Source organism: Arvicanthis niloticus, chromosome 19 (assembly GCF_011762505.2).
Source record: "Arvicanthis niloticus isolate mArvNil1 chromosome 19, mArvNil1.pat.X, whole genome shotgun sequence".
NCBI classification, from domain to species: domain Eukaryota; kingdom Metazoa; phylum Chordata; class Mammalia; order Rodentia; family Muridae; genus Arvicanthis; species Arvicanthis niloticus.
The window spans coordinates 51,475,102-51,490,447 of record NC_047676.1 but is presented as its reverse complement, the minus strand read 5'-3'; the positions used below and the strand labels follow the sequence as shown (position 1 = coordinate 51,490,447).

Sequence of the window (15,346 nt, the reverse complement as noted above, 5' to 3'; positions counted from 1 at the left end):
TTGTACCCAGGCATGCTGACCTTGAAACAAGCCAATAACTTGTTATAATGCTATCCCACTATTGAAGATAATAAGAATTGATGTTTTGTTACAAAAATTACAGAAGTCATACTATGTGTTAGGTTTAGTTTCTGAATTAGGGACTGAGAATATTGAAGCAATCATGATCACTGTCATCATGGAACCTAGATTATGGAGAAAGATATTAACAAGATAATTAAAAAGCAATTCATATAATTAGAATTATTATGCATGAGGAGCACCTATAAGATGTTATCTATTTACTCGCTGACTAAGTGACATTAAAAATAGTAAAATGATGGCAGAGGTGGCAGAAAGGGTCTGACGTAGTGAGTATTTTCAATGATGCAAGGTGGATATTTCTTATTTCAACTATATTAAATTTATTAAAAGCATAACATCTCCTTAAAAGTATTAGATACAATATGTACTTGCTTTTATATGGTCATAACTAGACCATATTTTACTTAGAAAACTAGCTGCATAGTCATAAGGTTTAGAACCAGATGTCTTATGATAACCAAAATATGAAAGATTAAAAAAATGAAAGGTAAGGGGTTGAAGAGGCAGTTCAAGGAAGCCAGAAGGTATTTCAGCCAATGTGGAAGGACAAAGTCTTTGAAGATGTTGAGTTGCACATATGCAAAGGGTTGCATATCACAGGATTACCCATTGATTCCCTCATTTCCCTAGTATTTTAAGATGTGATTGTTCTATTCTCATGTAATCCATAGGAATCAAATTCTCTATGAGTTATAAAATTAAGTAACTAGACTTTGTGGAGTAAATAAGCTACCACATTGAATAGAGAATGCAGAAACAAATATTGTACAAGGATTCAGTAGAAGAGTGACATTTAATATTAACAGAGAAAGCGCCAGCAAATGAACATCCATTGGCAAAATAATTGAGATTTCTCATTCTTTACAGCAAAATAAATTGCAAATAGAAGAATTCAAGTTTATTTTATCTTCTAAAATTCTGGAAGAATTCATAAAATAATCAATTAGGAGTCTATGCAAATAATTGTATAGCTCTCTTTTTGGCAAAGAGCCCATTAAGAACCAGGACCGGTTTATACATTTATCTAGTCTTGCTTGACTATTCTCTTCCATAGTTCTTGTACTAACCTCAGGCTTGTAGGCTCCAAAGTCTCAGTTGACTTTGTGGACATGCAAGTAACTTATTGGTGTTTATCCTATCTCTACTTTTCTGTCCTTGGAATCAGTGTCTGTCTACTGTGGGTAGAGTGGCTGGGATCGCTGAGAGTTTCTCCACCGAGAAGTTAGGCACAGCTGCTGTGGCTCCACAGTTCCTCACGGAGCAGTCCCAATGACATGAGAAAGTCCATGGGTTTTTACAGGCTTTAATGTCATGGCAGATGATGGATGGATCTGGATGCACACCCCCTCTCCCCCCAAAACCCAGGGCAGACCTGAGTTAAATAGGGAGGGAGAGAGGGGGAGGGGCTGGGGAAGAATACTTGATTGGATCCACCCTCTGGCCTTCAGGTATCTCATTAGTATGTAAATCTCTCTAGGGTCTGAGGCCTATGACTGATGGCCATAGACCTCTCTGTGGGAGGGTCTGTGGAGAGGGCTGAAGCTAAATGAAAAGAACTAGGGCCCAGGAGCAGAGCTGAACTCCTGGTGTCCAATAATGGTCTGGGGTTCCAAGCTCATGCTAGACCAAGCATCCAGTTGCTTCTCACAGCCCACCACCCCACCGCCCCACAGTCTACCAAGAGAACAGTAGCATTTTAAGCAGCAGGGGAATTCAAAACAATAGTTCAAAACAATAGTTAAAACAGGACTCTATAAGAATATAAGACTTTGAGACTCCTGAACCGTATGACAGGAGCATGCTGTCTTCTCAGAGGCTCCACCCAGAAGCTGATTCAGACAGATCCAGATACTCACAACTGAACAGTGCATGGAGCTTAGGGAGTTTTACAGAAGAATAGGAGGAAAGACTGTGGGCCCCAAAGGGGAGAGGAACTCCACAGGAAGACCAACAGAGTAAACTAACTTGGACCCTTGGGGCTCTTGAGTCTGAACCACCAAACAAAGAACATACACCAGTTGGACCTAGGACCGTATATATGTAGTAGATGTGCAGGTTGGTCTTCATGTGGGTCCTGAACAACTGGAAAGGGTGCCATCTCAAAAGCTGTTGCCTGTACTATTGATATGTTCTGCTAGCTGGACTGCCTTATCTGGCCTCAGTGGGAGAGAAAGTGCCTAGCTGCAACAGAGACTTGAAGTGCCAGGATAGGGGGGATACCCAGGGGGACCCCATCCTGTCAGAGAAGAAGGGGAGGCGGTATGGTGGAAGGATCGTCAGAGGGAGTGACCAGGAGGGAGGCAGTGAGCAGGATGTGAAGTGAATAAGTAAAAAATTAAATTAAATTTAAAAAATGCAAGAGTTCTCTATAAAAACTGTGTGTGTGTGTGTGTGTGTGTGTGTGTGTGTGTGTGTGTGTGTGTGCATGCATGCACATGTGTGTTCTGGGGCTTCTAAAGGGAGGCTTTGAAGCACCATTTTTCCTCAATTCATGTCAGTAGTTCCATCTCTCATGCAAAAGTTCTTTAATATACTCAGAGTTCTGAATGCCCACAATCAAAATGAGAAAAATGTCTTACTTTTTTCAATCTCTTACACTTTACACTAAAACTTAGCATTCTTGCCAATGATGAATTTTGACAACAAAAGACATCAGTCTTTAGTGTTTACCTGTGCTGTCGTTGTACTGTTAGCACTGATATCATTTACCTTCAGTACTAATTCTAAATTTATGAGCCTTATAGATGGTCATATCACCCTGAGTGCACCTGATTGTGCCAAAATATGAGACTCATGTTAGGCTTATCAATTAATATGTTTTTAAAAATAAGAGTATTTGTGTTTGGAGAGATGGCTCATTTATTATAATCACTTGCTGCTTTTTCAGAGAAGTCATGTTTGGTTCCTAGGATCCACATGGAGGCTCACAACTGTCTAAAATTCCAGTCTCAGAAGACCTAAACTTTCTCTTCTTGCTTCCACAGTCTCCTGCATGTAGGTGATATACATTTAAGCACGCACCCATACAGATAAAATAAAATAATAAATATTTTTATGTGAACATTTATCTCACTTTTATTTTAAGATATTTTGAGAAGTGTATTTCAACATAGTTAGATTCTTTTATATACTTTTCTGTTTTGTACATTTTACACTGTTACTTGAAAGTGTGACTGTGGGCTCAAGAGCCGGTTCAAAGTTTCTGTATTATAAAAGCATCGAGAACATTGTCCAAAGGTTATGTACACAGAAAAGACAACTGTCAGAAAAACAGCCCTCACCCTAATCACCCATCTCACTAGGTGATTGTAGAGGGTTTTGGTCAGCATGCAGACTCAGATCTTTCCCCCTTCTAGTCCTGGGCAGTGAAAAGGATGCCAGGTATGGACTCTTCCATGACTGACTGTCTTCCTTGAGATTGGCAGGGTCTTCTCCCTACTGCTCTTCATCAATGGGTGTAGGTGTGGCATTGTGCATGTGCACATGTTTTTGTCTAAGAACAACTGTGGGGGTTGGTTTTCTTCTTCCACCAATAGGTCCTAGGGATTGATGCCAGGTTGTCAGACTTTGTAGCAAGCACCCTAGTACATTGAACCATCTTTCTATCTCATGATGGGAAGTTTTAATACTTTGACTTTCTCCTGTTAGCAGAGTAAAAAAAAAAATTGCCTAATTTTATGGGGCTTTAGAGAGCACATTTATTCCATAGGGATTCATACTTAGTCATGAGCCTCAGTACATTAAAAATAATATAAGTCAGAAAGAGAATTAGGCAAAGTAGCTAATGTATGGGGACAAACTATTAGTTTTACTAGAAGTCAAAACAATGAAAATAAAAGCAAGGTTTTGAGGTTGCTTACCAATGTGAGAAAGTTTAAAAATATTGCCAAATTCTGTTTGATAGGGATGCAGGAGACCAGGCAATCATGCCTGTTTGTCTTCAATTGTTATTTATTAAATATACTAGTTGTGGGTATCTTCTACCATGATCATTTCACATCTAAGAACTTACCTTAAGACATTGATCATAAATGGCAAAGTGGAAACATACACTAGGATGTTCATTACTGCTATTCATGGTAGCATACTATCAGAACACAGGGTATACTGAGTTTATATGGAATGACAGCAAACTGTCTAACATCACTTGTCTTATCTTGCCTATGTGTTATCAGCTATTCCAAGAAAACTATTAAGAGAAGGCTGGCCTTTTCACTTTCAGGAAGCTACACATTGGACATCAGGAAATGGAAGTAGTGCCCAAGAACTGTCCTTCATGGAAAGCAAGTTCACACTGTGGTAGTCAAGCCAGTGAGGAGACAGTGAAGATACAAACAGCAGAATAGGGAAGGCCCTCAGACAGGAGACAGAGCCCTGTGAATCCCAAGCATTGAGACTTGTGCTTCCCTCCTGGATGTCACTGTTGGATGGGAAGGGAATGGGGGCATGGATAGATGCTCAACCTGAGCCTGTAGGCTGCCCACCTTGACCTACCCTGGTTACAGGAACTTGGGTCAGACTGAATGAATTTCCATTTCCAAGGTATATGAAGTAGATTAAAGACCAGAAGTATTTTTCCATATATATAATGGTTCATTGAGGGAGAGAAAGTGGCAGAGGAGATGAGATTGTCAATAGTAGTTACTCTTGAGTTTCTACTCAATCTGGCAGGAAATAAAGACTCGGACTTAATAAATAAGTAACCAAATGTGAAGATTCTGAATCCACAAACTTGTGTCAAACCTGACACATGCTTCCTACTAACTAAGCCTCTTTTTTGACTTCTCTGCTGTGAGAGGTGAGAACACGCCACTTGGCCTGCTCAATGGCTTTGGCTAGAAAGACAGGTGACCAAGGTGTACTGAAGTGGTTGTGTGCAAATCGGAAGAAAATGGGAGTCTGCAGTGCTTCCACAGAAGGAGACCTAATGTTCAAAGAACAGATTAAAACACCACCAGGACAGAGAGACCAGGAAATGGGAGAAAAAAAAAACCAGTTTGTCTACTTTTCACTCATGAGGCAGAAATTGGGTCATAGCCTGTTCCAACCCAGTCCTCAGGTAGGACACTCAGGCTGCCAAGAGTTCTGACTGGAAGCCACAGTGGGGCCTTGAAACTGCAAATAGCCCCAGGATTTAAAGCCAATGAAGGCAGAGGGGTTGAAGGAAGGCAGAGGGGTTGAAGGAAGGCAGAGGGGTTGACAGAGAGCACCAGATTAAACAAATGAGGATCCATGGAGAGCTACAAGTCAGATGGCAGAGCTTGCTCTGGATACACATTCTTCTGACACAGGGACCCAGGACTTCAAGGCATACAACCTGTGTGACTTTGGTTTGGAAACTAGTTTTCAGGAGTTTGTGCAAATGCAAATGATTTATCCTTGCTTGTTCCTTAAGATTGTTCATATGCTTCCAAGTCTAGAACCGGATGTCATAGAACAGGGAAATAGAGTCCCACCCCACAGAGTAACTTTAGCTTGTGGAGGAAGCCCTGAATGTATAAAGTCCTGTGCAAATTATTGACATGGGTGCAGCTATGTCAATAATTCCAAAACCTCAGACCCATAGGAAAGAGTCAAAGCCTTCCTCAGGTTAGGCTTAGAGACATGGCAAAGTTTTATAGAAAATGCTGACATCCTGTGCAGAAAATATTCACTACAGTGTTCTCTCTACAGATATTTTTACAGCCTAAAGACTGCTTTTACTGTGATTAGCTAAACCTGCCTCATTGATGCAGCTACATACCGTAAACTCTATCTCCTTGTCTAGCTTCATACAATAACTTTACACCTCTGCTAAACTGTATATAACAAAGACAGTCAGCTTGCAGAGTTTTTCTGTCTCTTTGTCAGGAAGCCCAGGTTTGATCCCAGCTATTTCCATCTGTCTGTATGTTTGTCTTTACTTCATTCCCTTGTATCCCTTAGTCAGGGATAAATCCCTAGAACCATGCAAGGACCTGGCAGTGACAGCACTGTGTCTTAATTTCATGGCTGGGGATAAGGGAAGGGTCACCACTGGTTATGGTTTTGCTAGTCTCCTCTTCCAGCCTCAGCTGAGCTCTGTTAAGTCCTACGCAAAGGAGTTCAGAGTGTCAAAGTGGAACTTTATGGACTTTGGGTGCTGTGGTAACTATTCTGCACACATCACCAGAGTTCTCTTTGCATTTACTGAGTGGCTGATATCTATACAGTGAGAAGGACCCAACAACTAGGAAGGTTAGGTAATTTGTGTAAGATCTTAAAGGTAGTAGGTATCCTAACTGACAAATCCACACATCTGACCCATTTGTTGTTGAGGTATGCCTAATGTTGGGTGTCTTTGAAGATCTCCAGGCTTGTTCCTGGGCTTTGGCTGCTGAGTATTTTAATGTGCCTCCCCCACACATGGCTCTTCACATACATACGTATAACCCATACAACACATGGGTTATACATAGATCCAGAGTAAGTTGGCGTAATATTAATCAACATCCCGACTGTGCCATTTGAGGTACTTCTGAGACATGGTAAGAGTGCACTTAATTATGTTGCCATCAAGGCTTAGAAGGCTTACAAGCCCAGAGAGCCTCCAGACAGCCTTGTTCTTACTTAGGTCTGTATGCCACATAGTTTGGCCATTTGATGTATCCTCTATAAATTCTGTTGGCAAAACTACTCTCAGAAGCTTTTGTTAGAAAGTGTAGAAATGATGATTTGTTTCTTGACTCATTTGCCATTAGTATCTTTGTCTCTTTTTTTTTTTCCCAAGTAAAAGCTTGGTGGGAAAACATTAAACCCTTACTCTGGCTATCACTTTTATCAAATATGTGTGATTGGTATAAATCAAACAACTATGGACTCCCTCCTTCCTCAAAATGGTTCTAGCATTGTGATGACATAGATTCCACACTACTCTGTGATCAATTTTTCTTATCTCTGATGAGATGAGGTTGGCAGAGGAACAGTGGACAGAGAATGACAGATAACTGCTCTACTCAAGGCATACAATAATTTCTTTTAAAACTTTAGAACATTTCTTTTAAAACTTCATTACATTTTTTTATTTACTGGGGGGAGGTTGTGTATGCATATGACCTGGTACATGTTATGAAGGTCAGAGGACAACTTGCAGGAGTTAGTTCTCTTCTGTGGACATTAGGAATCGGATTCAGGTCATTAGGCTTGACAACAAGCATCGTTACCTACTAAACCATCTCACCAGCCTATTGTTAACCCCTTCCTCCCTCCCTCCCTCCTTCCCTCCTTCCTTTCCCCCTTCTCCTTCCTTTTCCTTTCCTTTTCCCTTTCCTTTTATTGGAGATAGGGTCTCTCTACATATCTCTGTTGATCTTGGAATTCACTATGAAGATCAGGCTGGCCTCAGAGATCCACCTGCTTCTGCCTCCCTAGTGCCGAAATTAAAGGCATGTGCCACTGCCCCTAGCTCCCTATTCTTAACTTTTTTCTTTTCTATTATTGGATAGTTTATTTACATTTCAAAAGTTATCCCCTCTCTAGGTATCCCCTCTGGAAACCCCCATCCCATCCCAATTCCCACTGCCTCTATGAGGATGCTCCCCAACACACCCACCCAAGCACTCCTGCTTTCTTGCCTTGGCATTCTCCTACACTGGGGCATCAAACCCCCACAGGACTCAGGACCTCTCCTCACACTGATGTCTAACAAGGCCATCCTCTGCCACATATGCGACCGGAGTCATGGGTCCCTCCATGGTTGGTGGTCCAGTCCCCAGGAGCCCTGGGGGTTCTGACCTGTTGACACTGTTGCTCCCCTCACAGGGGTGCAAACCCCCTCAGCTTCTTCAGTCTCTTCTCCAACTCCTCCATCTGGGACCCTGTGTTCAGTCCAATGCTTGGCTGTGAGCATCTGCTTCTGTATTTGTCAGGCTCCTGCAGAACCTCTCAGGAGACAGCCATATCAGGCTCCTGTCATCCACAATAGCGGCTGGGTTTGGCGACTGTATATGGGATGGATCCCCAGGTGGGGAAGTCTCTGGTTGGCCTTTCCTTCAGTCTCTGCTTCACACTTTGTCTCCATATTTCCTCCTATGAACATTTTCTCTGAAGAAATTGAAGAAGACCTCAGAAGATGGAAAGATCTCCCATGCTCATGGATTGGCAAGATTAATGTAGTTAAAACTGCCATCTTTCCGAAAACAATCTACAGATTCAATGCAATCCCCATCAAAATTCCAACTCAATTCTTCATAGAGTTAGAAAGAGCAATTCTCAAATTCATTTGGAATAACAAAAAAACCCAGGATAGGAAAAACTATTCTCAACAATAAAAGATCATCTGGCAGAATCACCATCCCTGACCTCAAGCTGTACTACAGAGCAATAGTGATGAAAACTGCATGGTATTGGTACAGAGACAACCAGGAAGATCAATGGGATAGAATTGAAGACCCAGAAATGAACCCACACACCAATGGTAACTTAATTTTTGACAAAGGAGGTAAAACCATCCAGTGGAAAAAGGACAGCATTTTCAGCAAATGGTGCTGGTTCAACTTGAGGTCAGCATGTAGAAGAATGCAAATTGATCTATTCTCATCTCCTTGTACAAAGCTCAAGTCCAAGTGGATAAAGGACCTTCACATAAAACCAGATACACTGAATCTAATAGAAGAGAAGATGGGTAAAACCTTGAACACATGGGCATACAAGAAAATTTCCTGAACAGAACACTAATGACCTATGCTCCAAGATCAAGAATCTACAAATGGGAACTCATAAAATTCCAAAGCTTCTGTAAGGCAAAGGACATTATCCTTAACTTTTTAAATGAAAACTTTATTTGATATAAACAGAGGCAAAAAGAGAAATGTTTTCAATATGAGTAATTGACTCTTGAGAGAATCTAGGTCACAGATAAAATAGACACACTCTGAAAAAATTTCCGTGATAATTTTTTCCAGTCTGCACATGTAATTGAACTTTGAGTCCAGAACATTCTACAGCAACTCTATGGGAAATCTACATGAGGCCTTTAGCAGGAAGGAGGCGTGTCATGATGTGTGGTGCCAATTGTGTCATACCTCAGGTGTACTGTGTGACACCTGCACCTTAAGTTTATCACCTCCGTGGCCTACTTGGCAGTAAGTAATATGGCCTTTCAGAAGTGAACAGGACAAGATATAGGCATCTGGCACTCAAGTGTTTGCTTTGTATCTCAATTATGTCAACAATTTTTGAAAGGTACATTTGACACCGGCAGATTTGTGGAGGGGGGACCTCTTTGGCTTTACAATTCTAAAAATATCACCAGTGGTAACAACAAATTCTCAATACATCATGCCCACAGGTACTAAATGTTCTTTGAGTAATTTACGTGTGTGAATTTAGTTAACTCTCATGTCATGGGCCAAATGATCAGTGAATAATGGAGGTGGGAACTGAAGGCACATCTATATGACACCAAAGACCACTCTAAAACATCTCTTGTATTCTAGAATCTTCTGTGGTGAACTCACTCATGGATTAAAGCTTCTTTGTAAACTTTCTTCCCTAAGCTGTAGCTAACAGAAAAAGGAAATCACAGTATTCAGAAGTAACTGAACCATAGTCCCCACCAAATATTCTCATTTGTTATACTTGAAACATTTTTTTAAAGTGAGATAACTTTCACTGAGTTGAAATGGTTTTGTATAGCATGAGACAGGATTTCAAAGCTTCAGAACATGGACTAAAAGGCTCATCACATGCCTTGTTCCAGAGGAGTGCTTGCTAATCTGTGGCATGTCAGAGCCTGAACACCACAGAGAACAGTGCTATCACTTTCCAAAAGGAATCCTCCCTCATGCCCATGCCTGTAAGTGTCACAAGGCTCCCTCCAGCCAACTGAACAAGCTTCCAGGCCCCAGAGAGCAAGACAACTCCTTGTGAGCAGGCTGGCAGAAGGATAAGTCATGATTAGAAACTGAGAGTCTGTGTGTGATGTGAGATTGCCACATAGTCACGAATGGAATCTGCACAATGTGGACTTCCTCACGTTCCTTCCTGGTAGCATGTGGTGACATCTGACCAAGCAGAGGTCTTCAATAAATGTTGATGAATGTGATAAAGACTTACATAATGACATGCCACATATGAAATGTTCCTGCAATAAAGAGAGACATAATATAAATAATATATTGGATATAGTGTTTGGTGTGAGAAATTTACAGTTTCATAGCTTGTAAAATATTAGGGCTAGGAAGAAGATGAGAGGGACAGAAATCTGCAGCTCCCTCATTGTTATGCTAATAAAACAGGTTCTAGTGATATAGTGACTTCCCCAAAGGATGTTTCACCCTCCCACCCCCCTCATACACACACACACACACACACACACACACACACAGAGAGAGAGAGAGAGAGACATACATACACAATATATGTATATATGTACACACACATATATACATATATATATATTTGTTTATTATAAATGCTATGTAAGCTTAGATTTAAAAAGCTATATATATTGACAAAGGTGGTGCTTGTTTTTAAAAAGATCTTTCTTTTGGAAATGGGAGTAAATATCTGATTTGAGGCCCACTGGCTCAGATGTACACATCAGAGGATATATCTGGAAAAGTGCAATATCTGGGCCAATTGTCACTCTCACAGTAAGGCCATGTGTACTATGTTTGGAAGAAAGAAGTATTAACTTCATAGTTCTTGATGCTGTTCCTAAGAATATGTATTGACTGCATAATAAGAGTGTATCCAAATACTTCTGAGTTTATGCTCTTATTTCTAAAATATTTTGGGCATGCCTTCTCAAAAAAATACATGAACATTTTATAGTAGACTACTCTTATTTACATATGAACAATACATGTAATAGTAAATAGGCTGACATGAAAATGAAATGAAGTCTTTGTGCACATGAGTGTCTTAGATACTTTTCTATTGCCGTGAAGAGACACAATAACCGAGCTAGCTCATAGAAAACATTTAACTGGGGGGCTTGCTTACAGAACTAGGGCGAATCCATGACCATCATGGCAGAGAGCTTGGCAACAGGCTGGCAGGTAGGCATGGCACTGGAATAGGAGGTAAGAGCACACATGCTGACCACAAACAGCAGGTAGAGAGCGTAAGACTGGCCTGGCATGGGCTTTTGAAACTCTCTGAGCAACACCAGACTTCCTAATCCTTCCCAAGCAGTTCCACCAACTGGGAACCAAACATTCCAACATCTGAGTTTATGGGGGCTGCTCTTATTCAAACCATGACAATGGGCTTTATCTTCCAGATCATTACTTTTGTGGATATTTAATGGAAGAAAAATAGAAAAAAAAATGATAAGGAAACATGTTAATTTTAGCAACTACCCTATGAATTGCATGAGCTGAGGATGGTGCCTACTTAGGTGTGGCAGAGTCATTACCCATCCTCAATATCAGTGAACATCACTCAGATGTCACTGTCCCTTAGTATAGCTCAAGAACTATCTTTTTGTTTTAAATTTCTCATGTGCTCATCATGCCCTCCAATCATCTCCCATAAAGATCAGATAAAGTTTCTCACAGTTCTGTTTCCCATTGCTACCTACCTGGTTTTGAGAATCAAGAGTCTAGTGACAGAGTGGTAAGCCATGATCATACAGCATTGTTCCTTGTTCATCTGCCCTGTCTGTCTCGAGTGCTGGTATATGTGAGGTGCTCAGTTGTGTGCGGTGAACATCGCAGCTTGTTCTGTGTGATTTCCCCTCTGTTCTCACGAAACACTCACATTCAGTTTGTGTTTCAGGTCTTCTTATTGGATGCTAAAGCTACCTGGTTTATGTCCTTAAGCTACAAGCTTCATGTCCTTGCCTCTGCTTCCCTTCCACAACTCCCTTTTTATATACACAATGCACACATATACAGACAATCAGACAGACCGACACAGACATACACACCCACAGACAGACAGATACACACACACAACACACACACACACACACACACACACACACACACACACACACACACTGCAACTCTTCTGTGAATCTTTGCTGGGGACCTTCCTCTTCCCATGAAGTGCATTGCTTTCATCCTTACCCGCTCCTCAGCATCCTCAGTGTGCGGTAGCACAAAGCCTAAGCTCAGGTATTCCTGCACTTGCTCCCTGATTGTTCTTGTACCTAAACAGAGCCTGTGGGACACAGTGGAATGCAGTGGCAGGCTGGGAGTCAGGAACTTAGCTCTTTAATACCAGCCTTTCTGTAAGCTAACTATTCCACTCAACAAACCACGTCTTCTTCATTAGGACTTTCTTCTTTCATTAAATATTAGGGCTGTAGCTTAAACGTTCTACATTTTCTTCCCTTTCCAAGGCTGAGGTATATGTTTGTTTTTCCCCTTTCCCCAGAGTAGAGATCATACCTTCCTTTTATAATATTCATATATTTGACACATGACCCACAAAAGAGTGTTTCACTATTATCTAAAATGATCTTGTGGTTCTCAGTTTCTAGCAAGGACTTTTACAGTCAGCACTGCATGATTGCTGGGAAGAACGGCGCCATCGGGCATTTGAGTAGAGGCTGATGACCTGTGTCCAGAGCTGGTAGCCTGCCTGCCCGGTCTTAGACCAGCTACATCCCACACCACTAGCTTATTGATTTCAGCTCCAAGGCCTCGGCATCTGTCTTGTGCAGCAGTCATTTGGAGGTGATAATTACTCCATTTCAGCTCCCCTCAAACAGTATGATCTTCCAGTTTTTCAAAGCTTTGCTCACCCAGATCTCTCCCAGTGTACCCACCTCTCAGCCAACAGAAGCTATACAGCCAAGAAGGCTATGTGTCACCTGAGGAGGTCATGAGACCTGCCTAGAGATATGAGCATTGTTCCAGCCAGTGTTTTTGGGGAGGTTCCAAAGTGACAGGACATTTAAGGAAGCCACTGAGTACTAGGCAAAGGTCCAGGGGGAAGGGACAGGGACAAAACACAGCTGCTCATTTAGTCCTTGGGCAGTAAAGACTGAAACATGCTGTTCCTGTTCCAGCAGTTAAAAGGAAGGTGACAAGTAACTTGAGAACAGGCAACTTAATTATCACCAAAGCTTCCTGGGACACATAGGATGTTCTTAGCACAGATTCTACAGCTTAACGCTTGCAGTCCTGGTCCACTGAGTCTGACCAGAAGAAAACAAGGAAAAGCAGGATCTTTGTTATTCCATAATACTTACATTTGCTTCTGGGTTGGCTCAGTGTAAGATAAAAGCACCGAACTGAATATTAACTGCAAAACGTCCCCAAAAATGTGCAGTGCAGATTGTCTTGGTACTTGCTTCTGTATTTTATGTAAAATGTAACGTTTCTCTAAGAAGCTTGTCTCCTCCACTGAGCCATTGATCTATGTGAACATTCCTTACCACCTCCCCTCTCTGCTCCTGTCATAGGTCAGGCTGTCTCCTAAGTACTAGGGACAGAAAGATAAAAGAGCCATGGTCACAGCTTTGCAGGCTTTTGTGCTGAAATGAGGAAGATGAGTAGACAGCTCATTCTGAGGTGGTGAGCACCAGGGCTCCTTTGGCCCAGTTACACAGCTTCTCTCAAAGCGCCTCCCCAGGTTGAACTTACTTCCTTTGTAGCCAATTCTGCTCTGTTTCTCCCATTCAAATAACAGTTGTCTATGGGCAGGGATTTTGTGCAGGAGTTCTATACTTACATGCCTCACACCTAGTTCCCTGACTGGCAGGAGATAGAGAATACTCAATGGACTATGGTAAGTGGATGTCACAATTTCTTGTGAAATCCATTTGCAGGATGAAGGAAATTACGGGCAGTGGGTACTGTGATGGATAGTGCTGAGTACAAAGTTTCTGAAAGCTAGAATATTTGTGAACGAAACTTTGAAATTTAAAGTTATAGGAGTCATAGTGTTAGATTATATGGAATTTTTAAGGGCATATCCTAGATGATCTTATGTGTAGATTTGGAATAACAGCCGCCTAATTTCTTTCTTTATTTCCCCTTTAGGATAAAAGCTTTGAATGAAGCTACCCAATAGATATGAAAGAAAAAACATAACATGACTTCAATATTTTGCTATAAGCCTGACACCTGTTTCCCTGACCAGCTGGCCAGACACATTTCAGGGCAGTGGGCTGAACATTCTGAGAGAGGAAAGAAAGCACTATAGCTCTTTGCTTTCCTCTGGAAAACCTCAAGGTCATGTTAACCACTCATAGTAGCACATGGATATTTTGAAAGCCCTTGTGCCTCCTGTCCCACCCATGGGGTTAAGGCTGTGGAGTGGGGACCTAATAATGAGCAGGCTATTCTGCTGGAGAGATGCTGAGTCACTGCCGCCTGTGTTCATGGCCCCTCTGTCAACAGGTGCAATCGCCTAGAAAGTTTTGTGGTTCAGGACGTGACAGGGTGAAGACAAGCTGGGCTGCTAACAAGTGTGTCATTTGGTAACTCTTCTGATTACCACCTTCACAGTGCAAGAAAGAGCAAAGCTTCTCACCCACCCCAAGTGTAGACAGCCTTTAATGAGGACGCATTCCTACCGAGAGGCACAGCTACCAAGGCCAGCATTCCAGGAGGACATTCATCTTCTTCCCTAACATTTCCTCAGGGCAGAGAGAGGCCAAAAGTCTAGTAACTCGTGACGTATGTTGAGAACACTGGTCACTCACAGCTTGACCCTGCACAACTGGGAAGATGCAAGGTAGGAAAGAAGGTGAGAGCTGGAAAATCAGGGCCAGAAACTTCAGCCAGAGGTTAGAATTTATACTTCAGGATGGCTAAAGAACTAGAGTGAATACTGGTGCTCATTGTAATAATCTTAATAATATAATTATGAGATGAAAGCAAAATGGAAATTCTTAAAGTCAGAAAATAAAGTTTCCTAATAAAGCAACAAAAATTAATATCAGACCTCAACAGAACCAATAGAAACCATAATTGTATGATGTTGCTTAAGAGATGGAAGATAGTAATTACCGTTTGAACTCTTTGTGGAGGGAAAGAAACACCAAAAATGAGGGTAAAATAAATGGTATTGGTACTGAGAATGAAGAACTACTATTTTATTCACATATGGTAGAGTTATATATGTGGAAAGTCTGAGATAACCAGCAAAACACTGTTAGATTTAGTGAGTGCAGCAGAGTTCTATGATATGTAATAAATGTAAAAAGTCAATCACTTTTCTATTAATATCAACAAATGAAAGGAGTTATAAATTAATAAAGGCACACATTCCCACTTACACTCATCTCTTCAAGATAAATACTTACTAGTTTAGCCAAATATGAACAAAATTCTGATGCAAG

The 15,346-nt window shown here is 41.3% G+C and overlaps 2 long non-coding RNA genes across 2 annotated transcripts in view; both read left to right on the top strand.

The window, feature by feature from the left end:
• The window catches only part of LOC143435100 (uncharacterized), a 143,323-nt gene that overhangs the window by 114,419 nt on the left and 13,558 nt on the right, over positions 1-15,346 (top strand). The gene's annotated exons all lie outside the window — the stretch shown is intronic.
• LOC143435148 (uncharacterized) lies at positions 3,350-9,766 on the top strand. Its single transcript, XR_013105158.1, has 2 exons — positions 3,350-3,465; positions 8,152-9,766. It is a non-coding gene; the product is annotated as an uncharacterized LOC143435148 (long non-coding RNA).